We start from the raw sequence: 12,881 nt of genomic DNA on the forward strand, positions 1-12,881 counted from the left end.
ACTTGGGTCTTTGAATCTTCTATCCAAGCTACATTTATTAATTTACTTAAAACTTTGAAATGATTATGAGAAAAACATAAGGCAGTAGTTTTCCTCTCTTTGGATACTTCTCTACCTACTGAGGAAACCTAACCATTCCAGAAGGGGAAGAGCATTAAAAAGGCACTTATTCCTTGAGTTTTCTCCTTTTTCCCCTTATTTTCCCTTATCCTGTTTCCCAATAACTAAATACTCTCTTTTCTGTTGTCTTTGTTTCTTTTGCACATAAAAAATGAAATAGGTACTAACCAGAGGCCAAGATTATTCCTTCCAATGACCATTTCAAAAGCAAAGCCATGGGCAAGGATAGTTCGACTATTTGTGAACAAAGAAAAGTTAATATGAGAGGTGCTAGATTCATTCTTCCCAATCCCTCTCCCTGTGGTTGATGGAGAGGCTATTTAGCTTTTGCAGACAATTTCACCTTGCCAGGATCTCCCTCTGTCACTAACCTGTCCTTTTCCTCTTCTCTGTTTCTTTGCCCTCCCCTACTCTAGCCAGTTAATACTCAACCGTCTCATCAACTTTTGAACTCAAAATAAATCAATTCAGTGGGCTTATTGGAATTTTAAATGTTCTGTTTTCCCCCATAATTTAGACTGCTTAATCTTTTATTCCGATCAAGTGATTGCGATGAAAGAAAGGGAAAGGAGAAATAACGGCGATAACTTCATTTAGGTCCTTCTGGCTCTTTAAGGCAAATGACCATACAACTGAGATAGGGGAAAAGGTGAGGGCCTTTCATTTAGAAATAAGTAGGACTCATTTCTCTATTTTCTTTGTAATAAAATTCAATCGTTTCCAAGTCACCGAGGGGCCTGGCCTGATTCGATAAGCAGTGGGGTCTATCTCTACCCACCATTCTTTCATTTATTCACTCTAAGGCACTTACTGAGCACTTCCTTAGTGTAAAAACGTGTACCAGGTGATGGGGAAAAGCACAATTTTAAGGCAACATGTGAGCCCTCAGGTGGGCTCACAATCGATCTAAGAGGGAGATTCTGAGGTTGGTGATTGGAAAACGAGGAAGGATTTCATTCATGAAGACAATAAAAACTAAGAAATGAAAGTCAACGACAAAAATCTCCCACAGTAAGAGCACTAGAAAACGGCAGCTGAAGTTCCAGTTTATCAACTTTATACCATCTAGACTGGCCAGAGTCCAACAGCCACAGCCAAACCTTTCTCGACCTTCATTCATTCAATCAATCATATTTATTGAGCGCTTACTTTGTGCAAAGCACTGACTAAGCCCTTGGGAGAGTACAATATAACTACAAACTGGCACATTCCTGCCCACAACAAGCTCATATTCTAGAGGGAGAGACAGACATTAATTTAAATAAATAAATAGATTAATGAAATAAATTACAGATGTATACTGATATATTCATATGTGCTGTGGAGATGGAGGGAGGATGAATGAAGGAGCAAGTAAGAGCAGCGCAGAAGGGAGTGGGAGAAGAGGAGAGGAGGGCTTACTCAGGGAAGACTTCTTGGAGGAGATCAGTAAGGTTTTGAAGTGGGGGAGAGCAATAATCTGTCTGATATGAGGAGGGAGGGCATTCCAGGCCTAACATCTGTGGTTCTCTGCCGCTATTTAAATCAGCTTGGCTCATTTAGAGTGGGTTGGATGGACCAACTTAAGCCCTGTGTTGATCTTGGACTAACAGATTGGCAGGGGACCTCATGTGATAGGTACTGACATCCTATCACAGTGCAAATGATGTCACTGGGCAGTGACAATGGAGAGAAAGAGAGATGTCTCCTCTGAATCTCCAGGACATTCCCCTCCAAGACCCAGGTTGGGGAGGCAAACCTGATTCTCGAGAATATCCAGGCTCATCTCCTGGCCTGCTCAACCCCCATCTGCGTTGTATTCCACCCCCAACCCAGCAGTCAGGCCCTTTGGAGGGAAGGTTCACTGGTAGGCCGGTAGCTGAACTGAGGGAGTAGCTGTCCAAAGACTTTCGAGCAGAGCAAACCGTGTCTGGCCAGGTGGCTAAAGAGGAGGGCAGACAATCATATGTTGGTCAGATGCTTTCTGGTCTTGGAGGTGGGGAGGGAGGAGTAGGAATTTGGTTCGTGGACCCCTATTAAGATCCAGGCTCTGGTGGCTAGGATGGAGGACTGTAAGGAGTTCAGAGACATTGTAATAAAACAGAAACTCCTTATCATAGGCTTTAAAAGCACTCAATCATCTTTCCCTTTCCAATTTCACTCTGCTGATTTCCTATTACTTCCAACACTTGGCTTCTCTAATGCCAATCTACTCACTCTACCTTGATCCCATCTATCTTGACACCAATTCCTAGTCCACACCCTGCCTCTAGCCTGGAACTCCCTCCTTTTTTATATCTAACAGACCACCACTTTTCCCACCTTCAAACATCAAAGACTTTTTAAAATAACAACTCCTCCAAGAGGCCTTCCCCAACTAAGTTCTAATATCCCCTTCTCCCTCTCTCTTCTGCATTGCCCTTGAACTTGGCTTGGTACCCTTTATTCACCCTGCCCTCAGCCCCACAGCCCCGATGTACACATCTGTAATTCGATTCAGTGCCTGTCTCCGCCTCTAGACTGTAAGCTCCTTGGCAGAGGACACGTCTACCAGCTCTGTTATTGTGTATTCTCCCATATGCTTAGTACAGGATACAGTAAGTGCTCAATATATATGATTGATTAAGGGATTGATCAAGGAGCTTACATTCTAATGGGAAGTAGAAGCACTAAAATGCATTCCTAACAGCATCACTTGTTTCCAGCCTTTCCCGATCATCTCCAAGAAGTCCTCAGTGGGACCCATTAGAGGTCATCCATAGCTTGCCACCTAATTAGTCATGCCCAGCATCCCAGGGCAGAATTCTAGTCACCCTCTGTTCCTTCACTGCAGAAGGACCAAAGGAGGAATCGGACTCTCTGTTGGAAAACATTAGGATTCCATTTTTCTCCCTCATTCTTAGTTTCAAAAGCCATCATTCTTTTGGTTCACAACCCTTTTATCTATTTCTCAATTTTCTCTATTTAACTCTCTCACATTACTCAGAAGGAAATATTTGATACTATGCAAATATATGCAAATTCCCCTTTGCAATGCCTATTTTCTTCACTGATGTCTGTCTGACCCTGTAAATAAGATTCGTTTTGGGGAAAAGGTTTCCCAAACTATCTATTGTATAACCTCACACCACATTATCCCCTTTAACAGGGAGGTTCCCCCAGAATTTGATTGTTTGTGAACGGACTCATACTTCCCTAAATAAGTCTTGATTAATATCTGATTTCCTTCCTATCAAAGATTCAATTAACATCTGTCCCCAGGGCTTCTTTCCACATGATGTATTGGAGAAGCAGTAAGGCTTAGTGGACACAGCATGGGCTTGGGAGTCAGAAGGACCTGGGTTCCAAGCCCGAATCCAGCACTTGCTTGTTGTGTGACCATAGGCAAGTCACTTCTCCTCTCTGGACTTTGGTTACCTCATCTGTAAAAAGGAGATTGAGAATGTGAGCCCCATGTGGGACAGGGACTGTGTCCAACCTGATTAACTTGTATCTACCCCAGAGCTTAGAACAGTGCCTGGCACATGGCAATCACTTAACAAGTACCATAATTTATTTTTTATTATTATTATTATAATCAAATTCAGGGTGACTTCATCATGTGCCCATTTGCCACGCATTGAAAGTCTAGAAACGGAGTGGTCCTCCATCCTTGGACCTTTTAACCTCCAGGTTGCATCAGGCAGACCAGCTATCAGAGCCAGTCAGTTTCCTTGGCAACATATGGATTTAGAGCAAAGTATTTGGGAAAGGGAGAATGAAAGCAATATTCAATCATTTCAAAGGTGATGGATTTTAGCAGTAGTCCGCCCTCTCCTCCTCTTCCCCCACCTTTACCACAGTTGTGATAACACTGGATGTGTATGAAATGGAATACATTTTGCTTAGTTATTGAAATGAGTGAAATAGGGGTGCAGCTTTCATTTTTAGGATGAAGGAATGGTATTGATACTCCTGATTTAAATAATTCTAGTCAGCCTTGTGAAACTCCTCTCAATGATTTTCTCACGGTTTCACCCCTCCTGGAGATGATCCTGTGCTGAGCAATCTGGGAACCAATAGCAATCCCCATTTGAATGATGATGATGGTATTTGATAAGCACTTATTATATGCCAAGCACTGTTCTAAGAGCTGGGGTAGATACAAGGTAACCAGGTTGTCCCAAGTGGGGCTCACAGTCTTAATCCCCATTTTACAGATGAGGTAACTGAGGCACGGAAAAGTGAAGTGACTTGCCCAAAGTCAGGCAGCAGATAAGTGGAGGAGCTGGGATTAGAATCTGCTTGGCAGTCTCCTTTGCTCAAGAAAGTGAGTTTTTCAATGCCAAATCCAGGCCCGCTGCCCTGAAGGGCAGGACGGGAGATAAGATAGTCTACTCTGGGGAACAGAATTCCACTTTGGAGTCAGCAGCAGCCGAGACCAACATCATTCTCCGGGAACTGGCCTGGGACCTGGGACCCATCTTTCCCCTCTCCCTGCTGCTCTAACTTATCTCACCTCCAGGCTGGTTCCTCCAGGGCCTCCTAGTAATAGAAGCAATACCAGTAACGGCAGTTACAGTAATAGCAGTGGAATGCATTTAACGTGCAGAACATTGTTCTAAATACTGGGAAAAAATACCCAAGTAAAAATTAGACACGATCCCTCGTCCTCAAGAAGATCACATTCTAAGAATAAGTGAGGAGACAGGGGATGGGTGCAGAAACATAAAGAAGGATGAAACAATAAGAACAGAGAAACAAGAAGGGGAGAACAAGAGGGACAGGGCCCTGTGGCTAGAGGAACAGAGTTTCAGATTTCTGGCTGCTCAGAGTCCAGAAGACCCAGCAGAGGTTGTAGTCATGGTAACAGTCACCATTGGAATTCCCAATGTTTGGAATTAAAGATGCCTCATGCTACCCATGCTCCAATCCCTCCTGACTGGAGAGGAGGATGGGGGCTTGGTGGGGGGGGGGGGGGAAGGGGGTTCTCCCACATGGAAGGCTCCATGCCCTCTCCAGATACTGTCCCACATGGCTTGCCTGCATTCCATTCCTCATGGGTCATTCCTAACCAATGAATGTCAGGTAACAATCTCATGATAGATTCATTTTGGAAAATGCTATTCTTGTCTCTTAGCCCAACAGCCTAGTTCCGAACCCACAGTCCTTAATTTTCTTATCAGTTATTTGGGAGGATAACTCTCCCTGCCTCTATTTCTTCCCACTGGGATGAAGAAAACATCCTAACTTTAAAAACTGATCCACTGTGAGAAACATAATTAGAAAGGGTCTTGCAAATAGAATAGTCAGTCATTTAGCATCCCTCCAGTAGACACCTTCTATTATAAATGACATGATTCCTTTTCCACGCTAGGCAATTAATCCTTTTGGTCTTTCACACAATATCTTACGGTGATTCCCACATCAATACCTTTATTATTATCATTATTATTAGTATCATAATTAATAGAAGGAGTAGGGTGTGAGTAAGAAGTCCAAGGTGAGAGAAAAGAAAATGACTCACTGTGAGTAGATTGGCATTAGGGGGTGAGTTGGAAGATTGCTGATTGAGTGCATCAGACTCATGCTTAGGAGCTTTTGCTTGAGTGGGAGAGGCTGGTCAACCACTGGAATTTTTCAAGAACTGCCAAGACTTGCACCAAATGTTGCTTTAGAAAAGCGACTGAAACATCAGAATGAAGTATGGATTGGAGAGGTGAGAGGCCGGAGACAGGGAGGCCAGGAAGGAGGCTGACTCAGTAGTCAACTCGGGATATGAAAAGTGCTTGGACCAGCTTTGTGGCAGCGTGGATGGAATGATGGGATTTGGCAAATGACGGAATATGTAAGTTGAAAGAGAGAAAGGAGTCAGTGATCATGCCAAGTTTGCAAGCTTGATTGGCCAGAAGGTTGGGGGTATTTCCAGCAGTGATGAGAAATTTGGTGGGAGCAGAGGACAAGAAAAAAAGTCCATGAGGGAGTTATTCAGAAACCACTGATTGCAGAATTCTGGAAGTACAGCAATTAAGGGCCACTTGAGCATCATCAGTGGTATTTATTGAATGCATACAGTACACAGAGCACTGTTCTAAACACTCGGAGATTATTATGTAACAGAGTCGATAGACAAGTTCCCTGCCCATACTAGCTTAGTCTAGAAGAGGAGACAGAAACCAATATAGATAAATAATTTAAAATATGTAGTTACGTACATAAATTCTGTGGGGTTTAGAGGGAGGTGAATAGCAAATGCCCAAAGGTCACAAATCCAACTCGCAGAATCAGCATTGTTTTGGACCAAAACTAAATCAGAACAAAACCAGGGCTATATGCCAGCCTGCAGGGAGGAAACTTAATACGGTCAAAGAATTCCACTGGCAATTAGAAGTCGATGTGATCATCAAGTTTTGCTGTTCAGCAATGCATGGAGAGGCAAAGAAGTGGAAAACCAAATCAAGAAGGTGAACACGTCTTTGAACATAAGAGGTTTGTGGCAGAGGGAGATTAATTTCAGACCAAACTGTCATATTTCCAATCAGCGGCAGCAGTGAGGTCCTGGAAGACAATTAGCTCATTAACACTGAAGTGATCAATCAATCAAATCCAATAACAGTATTTATTGAGTGCTTACTGTGTGCAGAGCACTGTATTCTGGAGAATCCCTTTCCATTTCTCAAAATCCCTTTCCCTAGAGTTGATACAGTGAATGGGCAGAGCATTCTGATGGTCGAGGGAGAGATATGAGCCCTTGACATTTGCAAAGGTCAGTTTAATAACCAACTCTGAAAGCACTTTAATTTGTCACTAGCTTGGCAAAACAGGCAAAGATCGACAATCTGCCTCACCTTCAATGAATGAAGTGATAACTTATGTCATAACGGATTGTTAGGACTGCACTTCATTGATTGCCAGCAAAACCTTTTATCATAAATACTTCACTTTTCCCAAGTCTTCTCTGGAACAGACGGCAGTCTTCTTTTAGCATAGGTTATGAGGGCAATTTCTTTTTTCCTTACTGAGAGCCCACTCGGGGCAGGGAATGTGTCCGCTAATTTTGTCATATTGTACTCTCCCAAGCTCTTAGTACGGTGTTCTGTATACAGTAAGCACTCAATGAATACCATTAATTGACTGCTTTTAATTTTTATGGTGAAGATTGTAATTGTTACTGTGCATTTTCACGGTCCTCGATTCAGCGGATTCAATCTTTGAACTGAACTGCTCCTCCTCCAGCTTGGAGTTCTCCCAGAAAAGAATCCCTGCTGCTTTCCTGACAGGAAGTGTAGGTCCCAAGCGTAGGCCTTACACTCAGAAAATATGCCTGCTGTCCCAAATGTAGGCCTTACATTCAGAAAGTATGCCTGCTGGCCAATGAGGAAAAGTCCGGAGAGAAGGAAGAAAGCATATGGTCCATCAGTTGGATCTGGGTCTTTTCAGACATGGGTCATGTCTACTTAGACTACTATAGTCCCCTACGCACATAGTACAGCGCTCTGCACAAAGTACACACTCAATAAATGCCACTGATTGAATGACTGATTAATTTATTCAACTCTGTTCACAGCTGCTGACTGAATCAAACCTGGCTAGGATAGGTAGTGTCCACTGCCTTCTTTGGTTATGGGAAGAGTCACCCGGATGCTCTTAGAAAGAGAACTTATAGCAGCATTTAATAAGGGTTAAAATACATCATAGTAAAAGCAGAATGGCATCACTGATATTTGCATAAAAGAACTGGACCGTCATCAGTCTCGAGGCACCAAAAATCATATTTTGGCCTGAACAGAACGTTATGAAAAAATAGAAACTCAATCATTTAATTTGATCAAACAAATTCAATAACAGAAGCTGGAGAAAAGCTGTAGAAACCAAGAGATGAATTAGTAAGGAGAGGTGAGGAATTGGAAAGAGAAATAGAAATATAGCAGAGGACTAAATAAGAGAAATTTGACACTATTCTGAACAGCTTACCCCTAGGGAATAGGGAGTCACAGTGACAACTTGGAAACAAAACACCCACCTCCCACTTGTATTTTATGCTTCTCGACATCTCACCCCAAGCAGGACAAGACATAGACAAGCAGGGCAACATAGGAAGTCACCAAATTTGTTTTAATGCAAATGATTCAGACAGGCAGGGTAAAATGCTAGAAAATGCAGCAAGAGACCTGGATTCAGGGAGAGGATACCCTTTCACATTTCTGGGAACTCTTCCACAGATGTCTGTCCCTCTCTCTAAGCTGTAAGATCACTGTGGGCAGGGAACGTGTCTACCAACTCTGCTATATTGCATTCTCCCAAGCATTTAGTTCAGTGTTCGATAAATACGATCGAGCAATTTGACGACCATCACAATCCCAAGATGGTCCACACACCATTAAAAGCATTAAAGAAGCAGTGTTGCCTAATAGCAGGACTGCAGGGACTGGGTGTCCGAGGGCCTGGGTTCTAATCCCAGCTCCATCACTTGCCTGCTGTGTGAGCTCACTCATCGTGTTTATTTAGTCTTTACTGTGTGCAGAGCATCATACTAAGTTTCTCTGTACTTACCGTCTCTAGGCCTCAGTTTCCTCAATTGTAAAAGAGGGATGAGATACCTGTTCTCCCACCTACTTACCTTGTGATCTCCAAGTCTGACAGGGACTTTATATCTTCCTCAACTCTTAAGACAGTGCTTGGCACTTAATAAAAGCTTAAAAAATATTACAGTATTATATGGCTCCCAAGCATTTAGTACAGTGCTCTGCATAGAGTAAGTATTCAAAGAATGTCATTTATTGATTGATATTCCCAAGTAATCCCCAAAGCTGTAGCTATTAGAAGCCCAAGTCCAACTGAGGCAGAGAAGAATGGAGAAAAGGTTATTAAAAAGTGTTTCTTCTTCTTAACCGATTCTGTCTTGGGACCCAACTGCCTGATGGAGAAAAGTAGTTTTGAGCCCAGGTCCCAGGCCTCTAAGACATTATAGGCCTGATGTGTTGATTCATTCAATAGTATTTATTGAGCGCTTACTATGTGCAGAGCACTGTTGATAATTTCAGTCTCTCAGCCTTGAGTGTCACTGGACTTTTATTGTTAGCTTGTCAGCGCAGTTTTGTTGCTTGGCAACTTGGTTTCAAGCTCGTTCACATTTCACCAAACAGAAGCACTCCAGGTGAATATCATGATTATTAGTAAGAAGGGCTATTTGGGATTCCTCCCTGGAGTTGCCGTTGTTTTGAAATGGAAGACAAAAATCATAAAAGGATCCCAGACTTTCCAATGACCCACTTTGCTTTCTCTTCAGGAACCGGGCTTGAAAGTTTGCACTGAACATTCCTTATTATATTAATTCCCCCCAAGACAAGACTTAAAGACAGGGATCACTGGTGTTCAACTCTGCCCAGTGCCCACCAATGCTCATCTAATCCCTGCAATTCCCAAGACTCCAAGTTTTCACGGGACTCGTGAGCTCCAGTCAACCAATCAGTGGTATTTATTGAGCGCTTACAGTGTACAGAACTCTGTACTAAGCACTTGAAATATGGTTTTTATCAATTATTTATGGATAAATAAATGATCTCATAGGAGAGCACTTTGCTCAGATTAAATGGAGCCTTAGAAAGACATCCAGTCCATTGTCGGGGAAAGCTCCGTTTCTCTTGTTATTCGTATAATTTCCCATGCAGGAGGATTATTTAATAATGATGATGTATTATTCATTAAGCAATTGCCATGTGCCAACCATTGTACTAAGCTTCTAAAGCTTAGAAGCTCTAAGCTAAGCTTAATACAAAGTTTAGACACAATCCCTGTACCACAGTTTTCCACTCCCACTCAGCGTTTCCTCATTCCTCAAGAAACTCCAGTGGTTGCCCATCCACCTCTGCATCAGACAAAAACTCCTCACCATTGGCTTTAAAGCAGTCCATCACCTTGCCCCCTCCTACCTCATTTCGCTATTCTTCTACTATAATGCAGTCCTGACACTTCGCTCCTCTACTGCTAACCTTCACACTATAACTCAATCTCATCTATCTCCCCGCCGACCCCTCGCTCATAAGAGCACTGCTCATAAGAAGCTGTGTCGCTTAGTGGAAAGAACAGGGGCTTCGAAGTCAGAGGACGCAGGTTCTAATCCCAGCTCCGCCCCTTTTTACTGTGTGACCTTGGACAAGCCACTTAACTTCTCTGTGCCTCAGTTACCTCATCGGTAAAAATGGGGATTAAGACTATCAGCACCATGTGGGAGAACCTGATTACCTTGTATCTAACCCAGGGCTAAGTGCCGTGTTTAGCACATATTAAGTATTTAACAAATACCATCATTATTATTATTATTACTACCCCAGCACTTAGGACAGTCCTTGGCACATAATCAGCACTTAATAAATTCCATAATTATTATTATTACTATTATCATATATGACAGATAACTAGTCTCCACTTCAAGGCCTTATTGAAGGCACATCTCCTCCAAGAGTTCTTCCCTAAGCCCCCCTTTCCACTTCTCCCACTCCCTTCTGCATCACTCCAAATTGGTCCCTTCGTTCCCTCCCAGCACCACGGTACTTATGTACATATCTATAATTTATTCATCTATATTAATGTCTGCCTCCCCACCTCTAGACTGTAAGCTTGTTGTGGGCAGGGAATGTGTCTTTTTATTGTTGTATTGTACTCTCCCAAGCACTAGGTAGCCCTCAATAAAATAATATTGCATGAATGAATGAATGAGCTCATTTCCTTGTGGAGGTCCACAAGGGCCCCAGGATATCAAGGGAAAGACTCTTGAGGGGGCTCTTTCCCCAGGAACCTTGAATATGTCCACCAAAATATGAATCCTCTGCCTGAAGCAAGAGTAATCCCACCTGTTTCCGAAGATCAGAAGTCCAGGTGGATGGAGGGTGACTGGTCTCATGGCCTGGAATATTGTCTTGAAGGAGAGAATAGGAAACCAGGAGGATCGCAAGAAGCGGATCTTGAGTTCAGCAAAACCCTGATGACCTCTCTTTAGACCATGAGTATCCATCACCTCTGAACAATAGCTCAAAGATTCCAAAAAGATCAAACCTTAAAACTGTTCAAAGTACAGTTTTGCTATTTAGAGAAAAAGTCTACAAGGCTCCAGGGAGGAATTAAACAATGAACAAGCAAAATTATTAAACTTGCATGTCTATTTCACGGTGACTTTGAAGATATTTCTCAATCTCGTAGCAAACAATCCCAGAAATCACTAACTGATGGGTTTTCCCTCCAGGAAAATGCTCTCTGTCCTAACAGTCTGAACAAACTGAGGGGAGAAGTGACATTACATCTCACCAGATCTTAGAGAGTTCAAGATTGAGTCAACGTGCTCCGAAATCCCTTCGGGTGGTTATCTCAAGTCTCAGTGAGTCTCTGTACCTATATGCATCCCCATTTCCTACACCGGTCTGGATCTCGGTTGGGCCTGACAAGTTCTTCATCTCTTGTAAAACGAACCATAATTCTGAAATCACCGAAAGAATCCTTTCTTTTCTTACATTTAGTCCCTTTGTTGGCAGCTTGCCATTTCACTGACCTCCAAGTATGCTCTTCATTGACACATCAACGCAGCTGCACCATTCCAGAGCCCGGGCCCGTCTAGGAGTGGTTGTGTGTTTGCCAAAGAGAGGTATTGTCCTCATCTCTCAATCTCTTGCCTCAGCAACCCCGCTTCCTTTTTCTCAGGTGGCTGCACTGGAGAAGAGAAGAATAGAGTGGGCCAGGCAGACAAATTAGCAAATCCTGAACAGCTCAGTAACTACTTGATGAAAAAGTTCAATGTTCAATCTTGTGAGGAGAGAGCATTTGCTGAAACCTGAATCAATGTTCTTTGAGCTGAAAAGAGTAGGTTCTTTTTAGCTAGCATATTTATCGCCGAAAATCCCAACCCTATTTTCTGACAAACAAACTTTACTTAGAGATGAGGACTGTGAAGGGCTCTGTAAGCCGACTTGGACTGTTCTCCACAAGGGAGAGTTGTTCCTGGATGCTGCAGGTTTAGTCTTCCTTTTAGCCTTTTGCCTACCATTTCCCTAGTTCAAGGAGGAGAAATACTGTATGCAGTGCATCATACTAAATACTGGGAAAGCCTGGGTGAGAACTAGACATGGTCCCTGGCCCACGAGGAGCTTAGAATCCAAGAGTAAACGGAGAGTAGGGGATGGGCAACAGATATATAAGGAAACATAAAACGATAACACAAAATCAACATCAGCCAATCAACAGTGTTTATTGTCTCTGGGTACAGAGCACTGTTCTAAGAGTTTGAGAAAGCACAGCAGTGTTATTAGAGAGGGTCCCTGTCCTCAAGGAAAAGAAAATTAAAAAGCAGGAGAGTTTTTTGCCTGGAAGAGCAGAGTTCCGAGAAGCAGCAGGGCCTAGGGGAAAGGCACCTCCCTGGGAGTCAGAGGATACGGGTTCTAATCCCAGTTCTGCCCCTTACCCGCTGTGTGACTGTAAACTCAGCAACCTCTTGGTTTCCTCATCTGTAAAATGGGGATCAGTTACTTGTTCTCCTTATCCCATTATCCCATGAGCCCCTTAGGCTGTGTCCAACCTGATTATCTTGTATCTCCCCTCGTATTTAGCTCCTAGTAAGCATTTGAAAAATAGCAGTTTACTATTATCATTAGTTTCAGCTTCTTCTCTGCACAGAATCCAAAAGAGTCCCTTGTTTGAGGTTGTGATGCTCAGAATAATGATGATGATATTTCTTAAGACATTGGGTTAGATACATGGTTATCAGGTTGTCCCACATGGGACTCACAGTCCTAATCCCCATTTTAGATATGAGG

This window comes from Ornithorhynchus anatinus, chromosome 18 (assembly GCF_004115215.2).
Source record: "Ornithorhynchus anatinus isolate Pmale09 chromosome 18, mOrnAna1.pri.v4, whole genome shotgun sequence".
Lineage (NCBI taxonomy): Eukaryota > Metazoa > Chordata > Mammalia > Monotremata > Ornithorhynchidae > Ornithorhynchus > Ornithorhynchus anatinus.